The following is a 20,851-nucleotide window of genomic DNA, read 5'->3' on the forward strand; positions in this document are numbered from 1 at the left end:
TTTCTGACCACTCCATTCTGTTAAAGTTGCTGGGCTGATGCAAGGACAGGTTACTAAAGTGTGCCATGATATTGTCTTTTTTATTTTTTCTCTCTCATTTTCACTACCTACGACCTTTGTTTAAGGAGAAACAGAGGCTAGTAGCTCATACACATAACACAGTCTAGACATTACAACACTTACTCTCTCCTCATTTTTGGAGAATCAGTCTCAGTTCGGTAGAGGAGGTCAGCTACTACAGAACAAGGTACAAACAAGTGGTTGCAGTCAAGCACATATATTACAGGGCATTGCAGCAGTACAGGCTTAATTTCTTATTTTCTGCCCTTTCACAATGAGGCTGGATCCTGATCATCACTGCACCAGACTGAACATCACATAATCATTGTTACTGTACTACAAAACCTTTCCATGACTTGTGGTTGCTGTATTATGATATTTAAACACAGTTTCTAATCAGTAAGGTTAGATTAAATGATGCTCTGTGAGTGCATTATAACTAAGCTCATCTCTCATTTTTTGCCAGTGTATTGTCAAGCTAGTCCCTGACTCCTTGTAACTTTTATGAGAATTTTCCTGATTAAATACCATTGACTGAAAGTAGTCGCAGCCTACCTTTTGCTACACTGTACCAATGGTACCAGACTTACCACTACACTGAGAGCTGCATTTAACTTTTCAGTAACTGCATGCCACTGCAGTTTTATTCTCCTGACAGATTTCTACCACTTTATCACAGGACATTCACTTCACTTTCTGTCACTGTAAATTTGCAGTACTATTGGACTTGCATTCATTACACTCATGAGTCCATCCATCCATACATACATACCCCGCTTTTTCCTGAATTTTGCACATTGGTCATGGTGTCATATCAAGAGTGACCATCATCTAGAGCCAATGTTTATACCAGTGGGTGGCTAGCCCTGCAGAGATTGTTATTCCACACACACACACACACACACACACACACACACGCATTTGCACTCATATCTGTGATCAGTTTAGAGTGTCCAGTCTACCCTACTGCATGTCTTTAGAATCTGGGAGGAAACTGGAGCATCAGGAGAAAACTCATGCAAACACAGGGAGGACATGCAGACTTGACACAGAAGGCACCCCAGCCAAGAATCGACCCAGGGAACTTCTTGCTATAAGGCAACAATACTTACCCAGGTCTGATCCCCAAATCCCTGTCACTATGCTCTACAATGTAGTCTGTGTGTTCTTGGTCTGCTTCCTTGCAGTATTCACTGGATTACATTAAATTATAGAGATCTGTGATTCTATGTCACTACAGTGCAGATTTTTTTCTCTTACTTAGTACTACTACACTACAAAAACATCACAACATGTTAGACAAGACCTTGGCTACCTCTTATGCAAAATGCTAATGTGGACCTCTATATTATCATGGCAAAGTATGAATGCTAGTCATTGTAGAAGACTGATGTTAAAGCACATGCACCTAAAATGCACAAGCATCCAGCTCACCCATCTTACTGCACTGTTTGTTAACAAGTAAACCTGCATTTATCTCTCTCACTTAGACTCCTCATGTTTTCTTATTCAGACTGAAAACTTGGTTTTAGAATTAATAAAACAAATTGGCAATTCAGCTCAACTTGTATAGCAACTATCAAGGCTACAAAATAAAATTGTGATGAGAAGGAAAAAAAGAGGAAAACAAAGATGAATTGATAGAGTAGCTGCTGACATGAAAATGAAGGGTAGTTGCATTAATATTGAGCGAACAATTAATTAACATCATTAATGAAGTAACCAAATTTTTGTGTAAAACTGACTTATTTTATAGTGGCATATGAACAGATACATGCAGGTTGTGTGTATAGTGTGATTTATGCACAAGAATGAATTAAGCTAATTGATAATTTTATAAAGAAACATTATTCATTGTTGTTTAGACAGAAAAAATAGTTATGTAGTAAAATCAATTGATATAAACTAGATGTACACAGGAATTGTTGACATATAACCAATTCACAGAGTATTTCCATAGTAACATATTAGTAAATGGACTTTTGTATACTTAGGTCGGGTGGCACGATGCCAGAGTAATCCCATGGGCTAGGCTTGTAAAGGCTCCAGGGCCAGTAGCCTAGTACACACCTATGAACCTATAAAGTACAGTAATGAGTGTACTCAGAGTACTGGAAATAAAAGCAGGTGCAACAAGAGAGATGTGTGTGGAAATGTGATGATACTGTTGCATGTTGGTTAGTTTATAATGAAAGAGTAACATTTTATTGTGAAATGAGATAATGGCTATAAAGTACCATTACTGCTTAATATGATGGGTTACAGTATTTATGGGTTGTTATCCAACTGGTTATCACCGAATATCCTTTATTAAAACAATGTCAGGATATTATAAAACTGAAAAAAAGTCATCTCTTCTCATATCCATGCAGAAAAAATAATCTTTTACTTAAGAAATTAGTTTAGAAATGAGACCACATCTTAGTATATCTGTGGAAACCTGCAGCCTTCAGTTTGGAGGCAGATTACCTGATGCATTAAGATCCAAATGTTTTACTATGTGCTTTTCCCTCTGTGCCTACTTACTGTCAATCCCTCCTCCCAGAGATCTTGGGCCCATTAATTCCTGAATGCAGGAAGTCCTTCCTTCACATAAACCTGAACCAACTAGAAGCCATCGTCCAAATAGCCATGGAGGAATTTCTGCCCTTGCCAGTACCCAATCTTTAGTCCATGGCCATTAGAGAGTGTTCAAAGCCTTAATGCCTGAGTGTCTGTCTTCAATCCTCTCACCAGACCACAGCTACCTGTGGTTTAGGACGGATCCTAACAGTCCCCAGGCCATGTACTGCATGGCAACACTTCCCTATTACAGTCCTCCATCGTGAAGGGCAATGGCAATGGGAAATTTCTAGCAAAGCACTAACACTGCCCCTGGTGGCTCATATAGAAAGATATAATTGAGTGTGTAATATATAAGGTTCTACTCAGCACTTCAACAGACATGCATGTGTGCTTTCATTGTGGAAAGATCCCTATCTGTCACTTAATGGCTGTGACTATTGCTGTAAATTAAAAGACTATAGGAAATCTCTTAAATGGGTCATAATGAATGCCTGCTCAAGAAAGATAACAAAAAGGCATTCATTTGATAGCAACAGGTATAAAGCAATAAAATAGCTGTTGTGCATAAGTCAGTTTATACAGACACTGATACGTACATGTAGAGGATTGAAAATGAAACAGATTGTGCTAGGAATTGCAGAAAATGACCAAAAAATGTGCTGGCCATCCCAGAGGAGGGATGAGTAAAATTGAGTGGAAATGGATACAAGTAGGCTGCACTAGAGACTGGTGACTTTAGAGCAAGATAGTGGTGCTGCAGGAAGCAACAAAATGGATAGGGTTAATTACAATGAGACACACGTACACACATGCACTCGCACACAGACATATTCACTCATTACATGAACACACAAACACGTTTATATACACAGACAGGCTAACGCACATTCGCATACATATGTATATACACACACACACACACACACACACACACACACACACACACATGGATGCATCTATGTACACACACATACATATATACATCATGTCCTTACTGCCAGTAATAAAAAAAGAAAAAGCAAGAGATTCACATGTTATACTTATTTTCCTGGAGCTGCTGCAACTATCATGTTCCCCTGACAGTATATTTCAACTCAACTACATAAAAAGTATATGTACGTGTGCACCATCCTAAAGTCTGGCTGGCAGAGGCAAAGAACATGAGATGGGAAGATTCCACTATAGACTGGCCTACCATGCTTATTTTAAGATGTTATTACCATCAAGCACTAAAACTGTCCTTGACCAAAGAAGCACTGTTTTTCTCAATCACATCTCCATTCATCAGGAAGACCAAAGGTCTTTATCATAAAGGCGAGCAGAAGTTGAAGATCCTAAGACTGAAACTGAACAAGTGGGCTTTTCTAGACAGGAGTGTCTCTCATTCCCAATTTTAAGAGTTCTGTTCAATCCAAAAGGCAAACCCATCTGAAATAACCAAATCTAGAGATTAAGTGATTCTCGCCATATATCAGGGCAGTATAACCTACTGGGACTGTACACAATCAGATTATTTTTCTTTGTTCACTAGACGCTGTATTTTTGGGCAGGCTGCCCAATATTATGATTTATTCCTACTCCTAGGAAGCTGTTCCTGTATTGTTTTACTTGTTTTCACATTCTGTATGGCTTTTAGATTTCTGCTAATTCTATTAAAGTTTGTCTTATATAACACATTTCTTTTTCAAAATCCTTCAGATTCACAATAGTGCCTTTCACAATATTGTTTCATGCAAGAAAGGTGGCACTGAATAGCTGCAATAATTTTTTTCTAATTATCATTTGAGGGGGTGGGGAGTGACTGACAATATGGTAGGTAGGTTACTTTCAGCAGAGCCATTCATGTGTCAGTCCCAGTAGAATATAGGATACGTTTAATATCTGAGAATGTGAATGGTATATCCATCCCTGCAAAGAGAAAGAGACTGTTCTCTTGTGAGGATGTACAGGCCATTGTTAGTTGAGCTTCAGGAAATACATTTATCATTCTCCTGTATCAGAAGTTTCAAGATGGGAATAAGCCACAGTTCCCTACTCTTCTTACAAAGGTGATCATCAAAGGGATTTCGTGTTATTGCTGCCTAGGACCTTTCCTTTGAAGGTAGAACAGATTCTGGAGAATATTCAAGGTTGGTTTGTGGGCTGGCTGGAGTGGTCCATTCCACACTATTACTGCGGTATGTACACCAGCTCAAACTGATAAATGTGAATTGGTAATGATAATGAGTAAAACAATAGTCTTTCAGGGGGGTGTCACTACGTATGGGGAACTGGAACTTAGTAACTCATAGGAATGATGTGGACAATGGGCCTCAATGAACTGGAATGTCATCAGTAGAAAGATTAGTATTAGCTTTTAAGTTTTACAGATTTTCAGATGTATATGAACTTTTTCAGTGGGAACATGAAGTCCAAAATTATCCTTCTTACTCTTACTTATCTCTTAGATATGAAGTATGGAATGTTTCACTTCCAATGCAAGAACAGGATTTTGTTACTGAGCATGTATTTAAAGTCATGAATCACTATATGGGCTCCCCACTCTGGTCTTGCCACTCAACTAATTTATGCAGATGGATTTTTGCTAAGCTAGTAAGACAGACAGATACTAGAGATTCCCTTGGCTTATGTTAAAGCAGTGTCTTTTAAGACTTGGCATGAAGAGCTGGTCCAAATTAAATTAAAGGACAAACTAGTTTTAAATAAGGAAGTATAGGAAAAATTAAGGCGAAGGTTAAATGACAGGAATGGAATTTGACTAGGTCAGTGGAGAAAAAAGGAAGAAGTAGATTTCTGGCGGCTACTAAAATGATCAAGAATTATCAAAGAAGATTACCCAACCAGATAGAGGCTGGTAAAGAGCACTACGTCAAGTCCAGGAATTAAATGAAAGACTGTTTTGAAAGGAGTATAGAGTTTCAAAGATTTATTTTTTTTTATGGGAAATATTGTTGGAGATGTTTTCTAGACCCTTAAAATCTCTGACTCTCATACTGAGGCAATAACAGGTACAGAGGCACATTTTTGTGGTTTTGGGGTTAAGATCAAAGATATCAAGTGGAAAACAAGAGATCTAAATGAAACATCAAATGTGTAACTGCACTACATCTGCTCAATAAGTGGAGATAGTGAAGAGTGACTGACATTTTTAATCAATTTGAGATACTCTGCCTGGATTATGAGAAGCCTAAGGCCTTTTGCAGGTGATATCAATAGATGAACTGAGGTAGGAAATCTTTAAGCAGCTTTATATTAAATCAGTGGCTCCAACTGGTTACCATTACATGTTTGGATATAGCATCAGGAGGATATGCTTAGATCTTAAGTTAGTATGATGAATGGTGTACTCAGTACAAATTTGGTACACTAGCCCTGAAACTGCACTGTGATTTCATTAATCTCACAAGACAACAAGGGTCCCTTTTTACCATATTTCTACAGAGCCATCTTGGTCTTCAGTCATGAATGTAAGGTGTTTGTGGCTTTTGTTACATTGAAGGTGATAGCACTGTAGTCAGACATAGGGCATGATGTCAGCATTACATTATCAGTTTTGGCCAGTAAAGAACTGGTTACAAAGGTTTTGTCTGTATTGGTCTGTGTGCCATATCTGTAAGAGTAGTGAGAATACTTCAGGGAGGATAATATTTTTATACTGTCAATGTCAATTAGGTTTCTGTCTTTTGTGTAGTTGTTCAAGTCCTTGGCAACAGGGGGCATATTGAAGGGCTTAGAGCTTGCATCAGGGAGGACAAGATACAATTAAAATTACCTGCTAATAGTAACTCAACTTTAGACTTTAATGTTATGGTGTCTAAATGTTGTTTTCACAGTTTTAGTCCCAATACCCAGTATCCAGTAGGTGTTTGCAAAAGTGTACATATCTTTTTATCTAGTTTTAGTATGACTAAAGCAAGTATACCACTATTGCTTGAGTATGGGTCAAGTATTTCTGGAATTATCATTGATTTTCTGTGTAAAATGAGGCTACCTCTTTTGTTGTTGTAAATTTGAACTTGGATAGAATGAAGTTTCTCTGTTCACCTGTGAGAGAGGGGAGCTTTGAGCAGGCTATCTGTCCATGGAGGAGTGGTTTCAGCCCAGAAGTTAGTAGTTTATTGGCCTTTTTGGGCTAATTTTGATTGTATCTGCTCTATTTACTGAAAAAAAATTATATACTTGTTTCCCCCCTTTCTGAACTAGTATAGTCCAGTTTTCAGGTTATTGCTGAATCCAGGGCTGTGTTAGAAGTTACTGTGTTGCCATTACCTTACTTGGATAGAAGGAAGTTTCTCTGTTCACCTGTGAGAGAGGGGAGCTTTGAGCAGCCTATCTGTCCCTGGAGGAGTGGTTTGAGCCCAGACGTTAGTAGTTTATTGGCCATTTTGGGTTAATTTCTATCTCTTTCACTTCCCTGCTATAAAAACCTCATTTGCACAGTTTTTACACTTGTATTCCGCTGAGCAAGTGCCTTCCAGGTGTTCTGCAGAGTCTACAGCAGCAGAGAGACAAAAGAGTGACTCTGGAGTGATTATCACTTTTCTGCTTTTCTTGCTGTCTTAACTAATTCCACCTAAAACGCCAGTTTTTTTAGTGAATCTGTGATTTAAAAAGTTTGTTATTGTATACAACTCTGCACAGCTCCTTGTGGTGTCCTGTAGAGTGATACAGGCAACAGAAAGACCCAAGAGAGACTTTTCCAGATTTAAGTATTTTTTTCTCTGTTTTTTTGCTCCGACTGCCTTTTCCCGCATAAAAAGAGGATTTCTAACTGACCTGTGCTTTAAAAAGTTTAAATTGCATTTGCCTTCTGCGTTTTACAGTTTTTGCACTTGTTTTATATCAATTTAAGTCATTTTTGTATTGTATAACTGTTGTATGCTATACACTAAAGTGCGCTAGCCTGTTTATAGCATTTACAGTGTTTTCTGTGTGTTTTTCTGCTGTTTCCTGAAAAAAACAAAAACAAAAAAAAAATTCTTTTTTCCCACCTTTGCTGAACTAGATTAGTCCAGATTTCAGGTTTTGCTGAATTCCGGACTGTAGTATAGTTTCCTGTGTTGCCCATATCCTTACTTGGATAGGAGGAAACTTCTCTGCTCACCAGTGAGAGTGGGGAGCTTTGAGCAGCCTATCTGTCCCTGGAGGAGTGGTCTCAGCCCTGAAACTAGTAGCTTATTGGCTGTTTTGGGTCAATTCCTATCTCTTTCAGTTTCCCTCCTTTAAAACCCGCATTTGCATGGTTTTGCGCCAGTATACAACTCTGCACAGCTCCTCGTGGTGTCCTGCAGAGTGATACAGGCAACAGAGAGACCCAAGAGAGACTTTTCCAGATTTAAGTATTTTTTTCTCTGTTTTTTTTGTTCCGACTGACCTTTCCCACCTAAAAAGTGAATTTCTAACTGACCTGTGCTTTAAAAAGTTTAAATTGCATTTGCCTTCTGCTTTTTACAGTTTTTGCACTTGTTTTATATCAATTTAAGTCATTTTTGTATTGTATAACTGTTGTAGGCTACACACTAATGTGTGCTAGCCTGTTTATAGCATTTACAGTGTTTTCTGTGTGGTTTTCTGCTGTTTCCTGAACAAAAACAAAAAAAAAGCAAAAAAAAAAAAATATTCTCTTTTCCCGCCTTTGCTGAAATAGATTAGTCCAGATTTCAGGTTTTGCTGAATTCCGGACTGTGGTATAGTTTCCTGTGTTTCCCATATCCTTACTTGGATAGGATATAGCTTCTCTGTTCACCAGTGAGAGTGGGGAGCTTTGACCAGCCTATCTGTCCCTGGAGGAGTGGTCTCAGCACTGAAACTAGTAGCTTATTGGCCGTTTTGGGTCAATTCCTATCTCTCTCAGTTTCCCTGCTTTAAAACCCGCATTTGCGCAGTTTTGCATGATTTTGCGAGTAGAGCAGCATCGAACAGCGCCGCTTAAACGGGTTTAAACTATTCCCGGCTCCATATTTCCCTTAGAACTGTTCTAAATCTCAAAGTAAGCACTCTGTTTTCATTCTAAAGCCCTGCAGTTGCTCGCATAAGTAATCTTATAAGTAAGCACTAATAAACTAAAGCACTACACCCTCTTATACTCCCTTAAAGTACTTGGCTCCTTATTGGTCCTTTTTGATCAGTCAAAAAGTAGTTCCTTATACTATTCTGGCATGTCCAAAAGTCAGTTTCGGGTTTACTCTCCAGTCCAGCTGGTGAATCTGGGGATCTTGAGGCAATGTTACAACTGCCTTATGTACACAGACCACCCTCTCCTCCTCCCAACAAGCTCAAATAAATATATGTGAGAGATGCAACTATATAGCCAAACTGGAGGCTGAGCTCTCTCAACCCAGTACTGGCGCAGTCAGTCAGGCGGAGAAGGTAACCACACACACCACAAATCCAGTCTCACATAGACCTATCGCAACAGCAAACCAAACACATAAATGCACAAAAATATACTCGGAGGCTCTAAATAAAAATCTTTCCAAGCAGCAGAGACCTCCAAAGCAGACATCCAAGCAACTGCTACCCCACAACAATACCCACGTATCACATAGTTCACAAAGTCAGTGTGCCACACAGTCACAGCCCTTAAGGCTAAACAACACACCTAATACACTTGTAATAGGTGACTCTATTGTCAGACACACTGACGTCCCACTCACCAGGCTGAACAAGGTAAGCTGCCTGTCGGGTGCCAGGATCCGCCACTTAACACAAGCACTCAGGTCACTCCAAAGCAAGTACAAATATGACTCCGTCATTGTCCATGCTGGTGTGAATGACCCGAGATGTACCTCCCTGGACTACATGAAAAGAGACATAGAGGAGCTCTCTGATCATGTAGCCCAGGCCGGTATGACCCTGACCTTAAGTAGCATCTTACCCTCACCAAGAAGGATGCCACAGTATAAAGACAAAATGACAAATTTTAACAATTGGCTAAAGTATTGGTGCCATTCAAAGGTGATCCAGTGTCTGTCAGCCTGGGATGACATGCTCGACAAGCCATGTTGCTTCACTAGGGATGGCTTGCACCTGTCACCCCTGGGCTTTCGAATATTGGCTAAGGCTCTTGCCACCCCCATAGTGCCTTTTTTAGGCAAGGCTCAAAAGACAAACCCACCTCCATAGACAACACAAAGAAAAAGAAACTAAGGGTAATGCTGCTCAACGCCAGAAGTCTAAACCTCAAGATGCATGCACTCCAGGCTCTCCTCAGTATGGAGACTATCGATATCTGTGCAGTAACAGAAACCTGGTTCAAGGCTCCCGAGAACACCCCAGCACTAACAGGTTATACCTCATACCATGCTTTTCGGCCCCAAAACTCGGACCGAACCACAAAAGGAGGGGGAGTATCCATATTCATCAAAGATACCTACACCTCCAGGTTAGTGGCACTGCACGAAGCATCAGAGACCATCCATGTGCAACTAACAGTGGGCAAAACTGCCTTTCAGTTTGTAGCCTGCTACAGACCACCCTCCCAAACTCAGGAACCCCACTCAGCTTTCCTGAGAACACTGGAGAATATGAAGGTCTCTCCAAACACCATCATATTGGGTGACTTCAACTACCCAAACATAAACTGGGAGCACTACTCAAGCCCCAACACCCACGCCCAACGCTTCCTAGAATTTATAAACTCAAATGCTATGGAACAACTGGTCACCACTCCCATAAGAGGGGAAAACATATTGGACCTGATCATCACCAACATGGGGACTCTATGTTCTATACCAGAGGTATACCCCTCATTGGTAAGATCTGACGATAAATTAATCTCACTGGACATCCATATCCCATCCCCACCCCCAGCCAAGGAAACCACGGTGAAGAACTTCTCAAAAGCAAACTTCACACTTCTCAAAACCGAGGTGGAATCCTTCAAAGCCCCTGGGCCAGTAGAAAATACGGCCCAAACCGCAGAATCCTTTACAAATGCATTCTATGCACACCTACAGGAATGCATGGATCATGCTATCCCAAGTAAAACCAAGATTCACTCCTCCAAAGGCAGGAGACCTGTCTGGTGGACCCCAGCCATAAATAAGCTATAAAACAGAAGGAGAAAGCTACTACATGATAGAGCAAAATCCCAAAAAGGGAAGGCATCTCTGATCAGTACTAGCAAGAAACTACGATCCTTCATAAAATTATCTAAGGCCAGCTTCGAAAGAAAAATTGCACAAGACGCTAAAGATAATCACAAGGCCTTCTTTAGTTATGTCAGGAACCTGGGTGACAACACCCAGATATGCTCTGAGTTAGTGCAAAATGACAAAAAATACACTGAACCCACAGACATTGCCAACATCCTGGCAGACAGGTTCAGTGCAAACTTCTCCCCCATTCCCCCCAAAAGAGCAAATGTCTATCCCAACAGAGTGTAGCCTCCCTGACATCACAGATGCACAGGTGAGAGCTGCCCTCTCCAAAGCAAAAAACACAGCATCAATGGGACCGGACGGTGTCCCGGGCTGCATCTTACATGAGCTCCAAGAAGAACTGAACCCTCACATAAAGTCACTGTTCAGTCTCAGGCTTACTACAGGATATGTACCCAAGGAATGGCGTACAGCAACAGTGGTCCCACTCCACAAAGGTGGTGCCACAACGGACCCCGGAAACTATTGCCCTATAAGCCTGACTAGCCTGGTCTGCAAAGCTATGGAGCGTATCATCATGGAACTCATAAACAAAGACATTGGGAACCTCCAAACACTGGATCCTACCCAATTCGGCTTTGTTAAGGGCAGATCTTGCCTCTTGAACCTAATCGAATTCTTTGAAACAGGCACCAAGGCCATAGATGAAGGGAAGGTAGTCCACACAGCCTACCTGGACCTCGCAAAAGCCTTCGACGCAATACCCCACTCAGGCATCATAAATAAGCTCATCAGCTTAAATATCAACCCCTATGTCACAAGGTGGGTTGCAAACTGGCTCAGGGATAGAACCCACATGGTCAGAATTGCAGGTGCCATGTCAGACTCTAAACCAGTTAGAAGTGGCGTCCCATAAGGCTCAGTCCTGGGACCTCTCTTGTTTGTTATATATTTCTCTGAGGTACAGGCTAACACGGGAGGACTATGGCTGACCAAGTTCACAGATGACTGCAAACTGGGTGCCATAATCGACTCACCGACTGACACAAGCATCCTCCAAAAGGGTCTCACAGAGACAGACAACTGGTGCCAGAGCCATGGCCTAAAGCTAAATGCCAAAAAGTGCATAGTCATCCCCTTTGGGAAAAACAAAGTGCCCACAAATTACCATATAGGTGGTAATCCATTAAGTACGGAAGAAGTGATTAGGGATTTGGGGACCCAAGTAGATAGCAATCTCTCCTTTGACAATCACGTTGCCAAAGTGGTTAGAAAGACCTTCTATATAGCCCACCTTATCACGAAAGGGTTCACATCTAGATCAAGAGAGGTCATTGTGCCTCTCTACTCATCACTCATCAGGCCCATAATTGAATACAATGCCCCATTTGGTATTTACCTTACCCGACACCTGCAGCAACTGGAAAGACCCCAAAAGTACTTCACCAAGAGGATCAAGGGACTCAAACAGATGCCCTACGCAGTTAGGCTAAAGAAACTCCAGCTCTACTCAGTTGCTTACCACCTACTCAGAGGCGATCTGTGCCTGACGTATAAAGCCATGTCCAAACCAGAATTAATGGACATGCTCCACCTCAGGAAATCCAAATCCCTTAGAGCTACACGCTCCAGGGACTTAAACCTCAGCACAGAAATAAATAGGACATGCTGGAGGGACAGATTCATATCCCAGAGGCTCCCCTCACTCTGGAACAAAATCCCAATCCATGTTAGGCAGAGCCCCTCAATGACCCTCTTCAAGAGAAATCTTGATGAGTGGATGGGAGATCGTAGTTTTACCCCTGGGATCTCTTCTGTGTCCCTACTAGACAGAGGCACAGTAAACTAACCTTAAAAGGGCTATCTTCTGTGACCTACTATACAGAGGCACAGTCAACTAATCTAAAAGGGTGGTGAAAGCCAAGCACATTCTGGCTAGGCTTATAAATGCCCTAGGGCAGATAGCCTAGTATCAACCTATGAACTTACCAAAATCTTATAATTCTTAATGGTTAATTTGTTTACTAAACAGGATTCCTGAATGAATGCAAAATCTGCTTTATGTTTCATTAAATATTTGTTGACACTACTCCTTTTCATGGGGTTATTCAACCCATTGACATTAATATATATAATGTTAAATATTATCATTTGATGGAGACTGCTATTATAAGTAAAATTCAAAAGTGCTTCCCTTGAGTCATTATGACAAATACATTTTTTTAAAACTGTTATGGACTGTAAATTTGAAAATTAAACTGTGTATTTTAATAACCTACTGCATGGATAAACTATATCCAGGCTTACTATAGTTCTCATCAAAGCCACAAACTAACCCTCTCATGACATCTAGAGGGCATTCCTAGCTACTGTAGGTTATTAGCAAGCAAAAGGGAAACTGCATGAACATTAAAAACAAAAGGAAAAATTCACTTTAATATACTACGTATGCATGAACTAAGAACATGAAGCTGTACACAATTTCTGAAAATTCTTTTAATCTAAACAGACTAAGATAAATTGATTAATCCTAATAAGTATTTGTATCTCCGAGTAAGTACAGGAGTGTAATGTCATTAAAGCAGACAGGAAAAAGATGCAGTTAAAACGGACACTGCCAGAAACATATTTGTAATTCTTATTTAAATATAAATGTAATTCATATTAAATAAATCATTATTTACAGTAAAACATATGCTTATAAGACTTTTTAGATAAAACATAATTGCTAAATGAAAAAAAACACAGTTCAAACGATCATTCTTGAATCTGATTGGCTGTTAGAGTTCAGTGAAGAGAAACAGGTTCAGAGGTCATGTAGTAAATGTATACTAAAATGTCACCACTTTCTTTTTAATTACTTAACAGTACCACAGCAAACATTTCTCTCTCCTGCAGTTCTTAAATACTATGACACTAGGACTAAAACAGAAAGGGAAGGCACATACATGAAGAAATAAGTATAGAATATAAAATAAATCTGTATAAATACATGAAATGAGTAAGTGATTTTATACCATTTCACTAGTGCTATGCCATGTACATAAAGAGATAAAAATATAAAATAGTTGTTTGCAGTTGGATAAGATTTTGCTTTACTTGAATTTTGAGTAATATATATTATTTGGATCTATAGTATGCTGTCAAAAGACGTGTTCAGCGAACACGTCTTCATTGACACATAAACATCGAACTGAGTAATCATCAAAAGGCCACTTCAGTGACTTTTTTCCTAGGGGCAAAAAACCTCTTGGCCGTCATTAGGGATTTGCCCTTTTCCCCAGTGTAGTGCAATCTCAGAGTTGGTATATTTAGTTAGGGGAGGGCGAAGCCCCCCATAATGTTGGGTTTGAATGTTTGTTTTGTGTTTCTTCGGCCATGCAATTTTTTTCCCCTGAGAAAAATGTAGCTGACATGGTCGTTCAGTGATTACTGGGTTCGATGTTTGTATCTATGAAGATGTGTTCGACAACATAATATAGACCCATTATTTATAAAGTTAGCATTACTGCGGGAAAGATAAGAGGAGAGAAAAAAATTACATTGCCTTCTGTGTATGATTCCACGTTATTTAGAAGGGAGAAAACAAAAAATTGCATGAAATGTGAAGTTATGTATAATCATTTGTCCCTGGGTTTTATTTTTCTTTAATAGTCCACTCATTTTTTGAAGCTTGTCTTTTTAAGTTCATTGAAAAATCCACGGTTTTAGGTTGACTTTCAATGTTTTTTTTTTTGGACAAATGTCCATGCTTCTTCGAGAGAGTCAAAAGTTGTCTTTCCTTCTGGCAAGGATAGTCTTATTCTTGCTGGGAATATGATTTTTGCTTTGATTCCTTCCTTTTTTAATGATTTTATTCAAAGGACACATGCTCTTCTTTTGGACATTACAAGGAGGTGAAAAGTCATTGTCAAACCTGATAGTTTGGTCACCAATTTTTAATGAAGCAAGGGACCAGGCAGTTCTTAAAACAAGGTATTTGTCTTAAGTGGAGATAAATCTTACAATAATAGATCTGGGATGGCTTTTTCTACTGGATACAGAAGTTGTAGTTAAATACATGTGTGCCCTTTCTATCCCAAAGGATAGTGCTTCTGGTAGGTTTAGAATTTTAAGAATCCAAGAAGTCAGGAATTAATCATATTGTCCCCCTCCATCTGCTCCTGGATGCCACAGATTCTTATATTGTTTCTCCACGTTCTATTCTCAATGTTGTCTATCTGTTCAATGAGTCTGGTGTTTTCTTGAAGAAAAAAGTCTATTTTTCTCTCTTTCTGTTCACCTGTAGTATATATCTGTTATAGAATCTTCCAAAGCAGCAATCTGGACAGTTTGTTGTTTAAGGACTTCATTTAATAAGGTTATTTGTTTGGTGATATCTTCTTTTATATTGTCCAATTTTAAGTTTAATTTGTCTATTTTAACCACCAAGTCTTGAACTGTAGCAAGGATTGCCTGTATTTTTTTCATTGGAGTTTCTTGCTAGAAAATGTGGAGCTGCTCATCTTCCTTTGTGAATGTGGTTTCAATGTCCCTTCTATTTGAAAGTTTCACAGGAAAATATGAAGATTTTAGCTTAAAAATTACACCAACTTGTAGCTTATGACTTCCAGAATCTGATTTTAGTAGTTGCAGGTCTTAGTTGGTGAAATTAAATAAAAAAAATCCTGTCAGGAAAAAATTAAGACTGCAGAGCTCAAGAACTCTGCTGCCTTCAGTTTGCCATCCAAGCCATGCCACCACCCCCCCCCCAGTCATTAATATTCTTCTCTTCAGTTATGAGTACAGACCATTCTTTTCTTGCCCTGCTTCCGATAAGAAATATTTATGTACAAGTCACCAGAAATTCTACTATTCATTGATCTTTCTTCCTAGTCTCGCCATCATTGCTACATAATTCAAACAAATAGTTGCCACTGATTGCAAAAACTATGTTTTTGTTAATCTTTTTGACATTCAAACTATTACAGGAGGGTTATTGCCTATCTCTTCAAAATTAACTCATGAAAAAAAACTTGCATGTTCTTTAAGAAATGACTGAAAAACCGAACAACTGAGGCTTCCCCTCTAACCACTAGAAAAAGGCATTTTCTAAAATACCCCATGCATCCTGGAACAACTTACCACAGGAAATGAAACAATCTAACAACTGAATTGCATTTAAGAAACCACTAAAAATGGTCTTAGCAAATGACAATAAATAAAGGTGTTTTAAAGATAATGGTTAATTTCCATAATTCAACAAATGTATGTCTAATATTCCTTATATGCAGCTGAAACCCATTTCTGTTGTAGTGATTATCTTTTCCATTATACTGTATTAACTAAAACTCTCCATCTAATTATTTTTGTCTTATGCTGGTATCCTGTTTAGTCATTTATCTAATATCTCTACATGTTTGATGAATACAACTACCATAGCTTGTGCTGCTGTAAATAGTGTCATTTCACTCAAATTGTAGATGCATAAATATTTGGCAAAGCTCTAGCAGTTAAATGTCTCACTGTAAGCTTAGTTTGTACACTGTGTTGGACTGGGTTGCTTGGATTGTCAGTATTTTGTTGTTCTGTAACTATTATCTGTTTGGTGTTTTGAATCTGTTTTTTATTTCATATGTTGTCTTAATTTCTTTGAGTTTGTCCTTTGTGTCTTGAGACTTGTCTGAATAGGATCTTTGGATTAGCCCACTTATCAAGTTAACAAATGTAGTAAATAAATAAATAAGCAAAGATGTGTTCTCTCCTCTTAGCTACTCAGAGTTTATAAAGTTATGTGAAATGTTTACTCTTGTTGGGTTTCATTAGCAATGTAGTTTCTTACAATGAGAACATGATGATATGAGGCAATGTTATTTTTGTATGTTGGCATATGCCTGTTAATACCAACTGCATAAAACAAATATAACTGCAGTTAGACTAGGGCACACATACTGCTAGAAGAAAATAGATTGACATTTTTGAACAGATTCATTCATTGTATTGTTACAACAGTCTGTGTAAAAATTTTGATTTTATGGTAAGTACCTTAAGGAACTGCACATCTTCTCTATTCATGTTGTCTATAGTGTCAGTAGTAAAAATGTTACTGTTCATAATCCTGTTTCATAACTGTGTATTACTAAACCACTGGTAGTCTGGCTACAGTACACTATTCTCTGTCTCTTGCTGCCTTTCTCTATCCCCCTCACTCACGTTCTCTTCAAGGAGTTTTTAGTTTTCCATTAAAATCATATATGCTCCAAATATATGTACTCCATACCTGTAGACCATTCTGATAACAGCTGCCATAAGGCTGCCACTTTCACTATTTGTGACATAAATATCTGTTAAGGATTTATATTTGATTGTGATCATCTACATTTTTTTGATTATTTGTACAAGGTTAGCTGTGATACAACTATCACTGTTCTCTATTTTCATTAATTAACCTGGATAATCCACCTAAGCAACCAGAGATCTACTGAGAAACGTTGCAAATGTATATTTTTGAAGTATAGAGAAATTGACAATAAAATTGCAAGAGGTGATATAAAAAAAGCAGAGAAACTAAACAGATATACTGTGGGATTCAACAAACTCTGTGTAGGCTTCCCACAAAGCATACACAAAATTTACATGTTTACAACACAAAATTTACATGTTTACACAGTGACCATCAGTGCTAAATTACATATTCATGCTGTGCACCAAGTTTAAACATAAACAAGTGCATTTGTTGTGGCTGGCAACAGTGATGCCAGTCAGGAAACCATGTAAAACAACACAAATAGCAAACCTGTTTTCTGTGGAACAAACTAGGTTAGTGGGACTGCGTGGAATGCCACAGTGATTACCGGGGTTATTATATAGTAGTGTGTATGATCCAAACACAGTACAGGACAGTGTATACAGTGCAGAGTATAATGAAATCCTATGCCATGGCATTCTGTACCAAAGGTGTGTAAAGGATTTGTAAGGGTACATGGAGTGCCATTTAAAATAAACAGTCAGGGGAAGTGTGTGTGTATTGCATAAGGACACACAAATGAATTGTAGGAGTGAGCACAAGGAAAGAGGACAGATGAAACATTGTAATGTACAGTAGATGAGGGCATGTAAATGGAAGACAGTTGTAGCAGGAACACTAATCACATATCAACATCACAGTGAAAATGTATATTATGTGACTGTCAAACAAGGTGACATAACAATGGAAAAGATGTCTTTGTGAGATAAGCATCCTGACATGAACAATGGAGAGGACATCTATCAGGGATGGTATATACAACTGGTGTTGGGTTCATATTGTGAAGCTGTGGAAACTGATTTGTCTGAATATGAGTGCAATGTCAGCAGAGGTCACCAACATGTGGGACACAGTTACAGGCCCATGGAAAACAGTAAAAGAAAGCATGTACAATCATGGACAATATCAAAATAATACCACAAGTAATCCTATGTCTCCGACATGACATATGTGATTCTGACTGATCACAGGTGGTTCTGCATGAACACACTTGTACAACTATTATGACATGTCAGCAATCTATTAGGGTAATCAAGCACACTATCCTGACACTGTAGAGGGACACTGCTACACCTATATGTGACATTGTGATCACTACAGGCTAGTTGACTGGTGTGCATGGCATGCATATGGCACAATCCACACCATCACAAATGTAACCCATGCCTTCAGTGTTGTCAAACAGCTATGTATGTACTGTGTACATCACTGGAACAGGTATCACACATGCATCTGGTGTAACACCTTGATGGGTGTTCTGCACCATCAGACAGTAATGTTAAAGCAACAAAAAGAATACCTAGGTATGGCCAATAAGATGTCTGGCAGCTCACGGTGGCAACTCACTGTGGCAAAGGTGTTACACTTCAGTTACACATCACTGGAAGATGTGTAGGGAGATGCATGAAGAAGAGAAAATTGTACTCCATTATTGGTGTGATGAAGGCTGTGAACTATGGAGGTATTACGACCTTTGATGTGAATGTCCTGCACATATTCAGTAGTTGTGTTACATGGAAGGGAGTACACACAACTGTGGCCACATGCTGCTGGACATTCCACATACCATCTACCCCAGGACACAGGTCACATACCAATTGTCCTGCTTATAGGGAGTGATGTCTGCATTATCTTTGGTTTGTGCACTTATTTTCATAACGTAACAAATCCCCCAATGTTTGTTTCATCTCATGTGTTGTCATGGCTGTGGCAGCAATATTTGTTGTGTGTTGATTCTGTCTGTATTATACTAATATCACAGTTGGAGTCAATGATTGTCCACAACCTGTAGTCCTCCAGCCAGCTGTTTGGACACAGTATGTGTGTCATTCTTGACATCTGTGACTTAAATAATGGACAGGAGAGGGCCTAGCAGACAGTCCTGATACATGGACCTGATCACTGGACCAGACATAAATGTCACTTCATACATTTCAACATATTTAGATGCCACGTATGTGATCCAGTGGTCTACCCACTTGGTGATATAGGTGTTTATGGCCCCATCTTAGAGTGCTGAGTGAATACCTCAGTGTGGATTTGTGTGAAATGCCTTGGCCTGTCAAGAACCTCAGGATGATAGTGTTCTCATCATGCATGCCCTTAATAACCTCTTTCAGGACAACTAACAGATGTAAAAGACATGGATATGGCAAGAACAACCTACAAACGTCTGTTGCACACAGCCAGGATAGTACTAGTGTCCATAAGAAATGGTCCATGATTTCTCACTAAGAAAATACAGGGCCTACAAACCATGCTATGACATGTGTGCATAGACTGAAAGCCCTGTCACTGTAATCTGTATCGTAAAGGATGATGTGACTTGTGCCTGGCCTACAGGCCAGTCTCTGACCCTACCATGATGGGAATACTGCACATCAGCAAATCAGCTATAGCTGATGACATCAGCAGTGTCATGCTGGTGTAAAATGCATTCTGTAATGTCAAGCAAGTGGACAAACACACACACCTCCCAGCTGAGTGCAGTGAGAACAGAACCCCTATCTAGGTACACAGACTAGAGAACTCAGTACTTTACACAAGTGCCATGACACAAGTCTGACTTTTACAAGGCTGCAGGACAACGTATGGTGGATGACATCAACACTGGTTGTTGGAGAGATGTTGAGAGATCTGCATGAAACAGACATGTAGACATGTTCAACTGTCAAGATATTTCAAGTTCTGCAAGTTACCAGATTTTTGCGTATGCAATATGTAGTATGTGTTGGTTGAGTTCCAATGTGTGGGTATACTGTAAGAGACAGCTTTACAAACTTCATGCAAACAGGTGTCCACATTACTACAAGTATTTGAAAATCTGAATGTGTATTGTCATTCTAAATATGGGCATGGTATATAACACATTTGTTATTTATTTATTTATGCAGTGTAATTGACATGTTTTTGAACAAGTACTGAGAGACCGAGGTTGCAGTTCATGGGGGAAGTAACACATGGCGGCATTGTAAATATGTGACATTTTCTTAGATAGGGCCAACATTTTTTCATGTTTCCACATGTTGTTTCACAGTGAAAACTAAATGAACAGTAAACAAAAGTAATACATGCTATTATTTACTTTGTATAGTGCAATGCCTAGCAGTGGGTTTGTGTGATGGCTGTCAAAGTGTTTGCACATGCAAGATACACATATCTACTGCTTTCTCTGTTTGCTCATAGTTAAGCAGTATGCAAACCTGAGGGTCATTGCTAAAATTATGAGGGTTAATACTGCTTGTATGAAACACATCTGTGGCTTAGCTGACTCTGTGGCAGCAGGTATAAATGCAATGACAAAGTCCTTTTTGAGCCCAGATGATATAGGGTTTGAAGCCAGGTGTATGTAATACTTTAAAACAGTAATAATGCACAGAAATTATGCTTAACTCTTTTTTTTACTCTTTTTATTTGACATTGCACAGCATGTTTAAGTGGCATTGCATGGAGGTAAGCGCACCATGAAAAAAGCCGATCATCATTGCTTGGCAATGGTGTGCAATGCTAAACTTGTGCAAACATAGAGGCCAAAAAGCAAAGTGCTCCATTGCTTTTTTTGGTACTTATGTGTGTTGTGTCATTCTGTTTTTTGGCCAGATTATAGGTGTTAAAACGG

General features: G+C 39.2%; 1 protein-coding gene across 5 annotated transcripts in view; it reads left to right on the forward strand.

The window, feature by feature from the left end:
* The window catches only part of LOC122811806 (calcitonin gene-related peptide type 1 receptor-like), a 1,193,346-nt gene that overhangs the window by 159,756 nt on the left and 1,012,739 nt on the right, over nucleotides 1–20,851 (forward strand). The window lies entirely within an intron of this gene.

This window comes from Protopterus annectens, chromosome 9.part0 (genome assembly GCF_019279795.1).
Source record: "Protopterus annectens isolate FY-2018-M chromosome 9.part0, PAN1.0, whole genome shotgun sequence".
In the NCBI taxonomy this organism is placed as follows: domain Eukaryota; kingdom Metazoa; phylum Chordata; order Ceratodontiformes; family Protopteridae; genus Protopterus; species Protopterus annectens.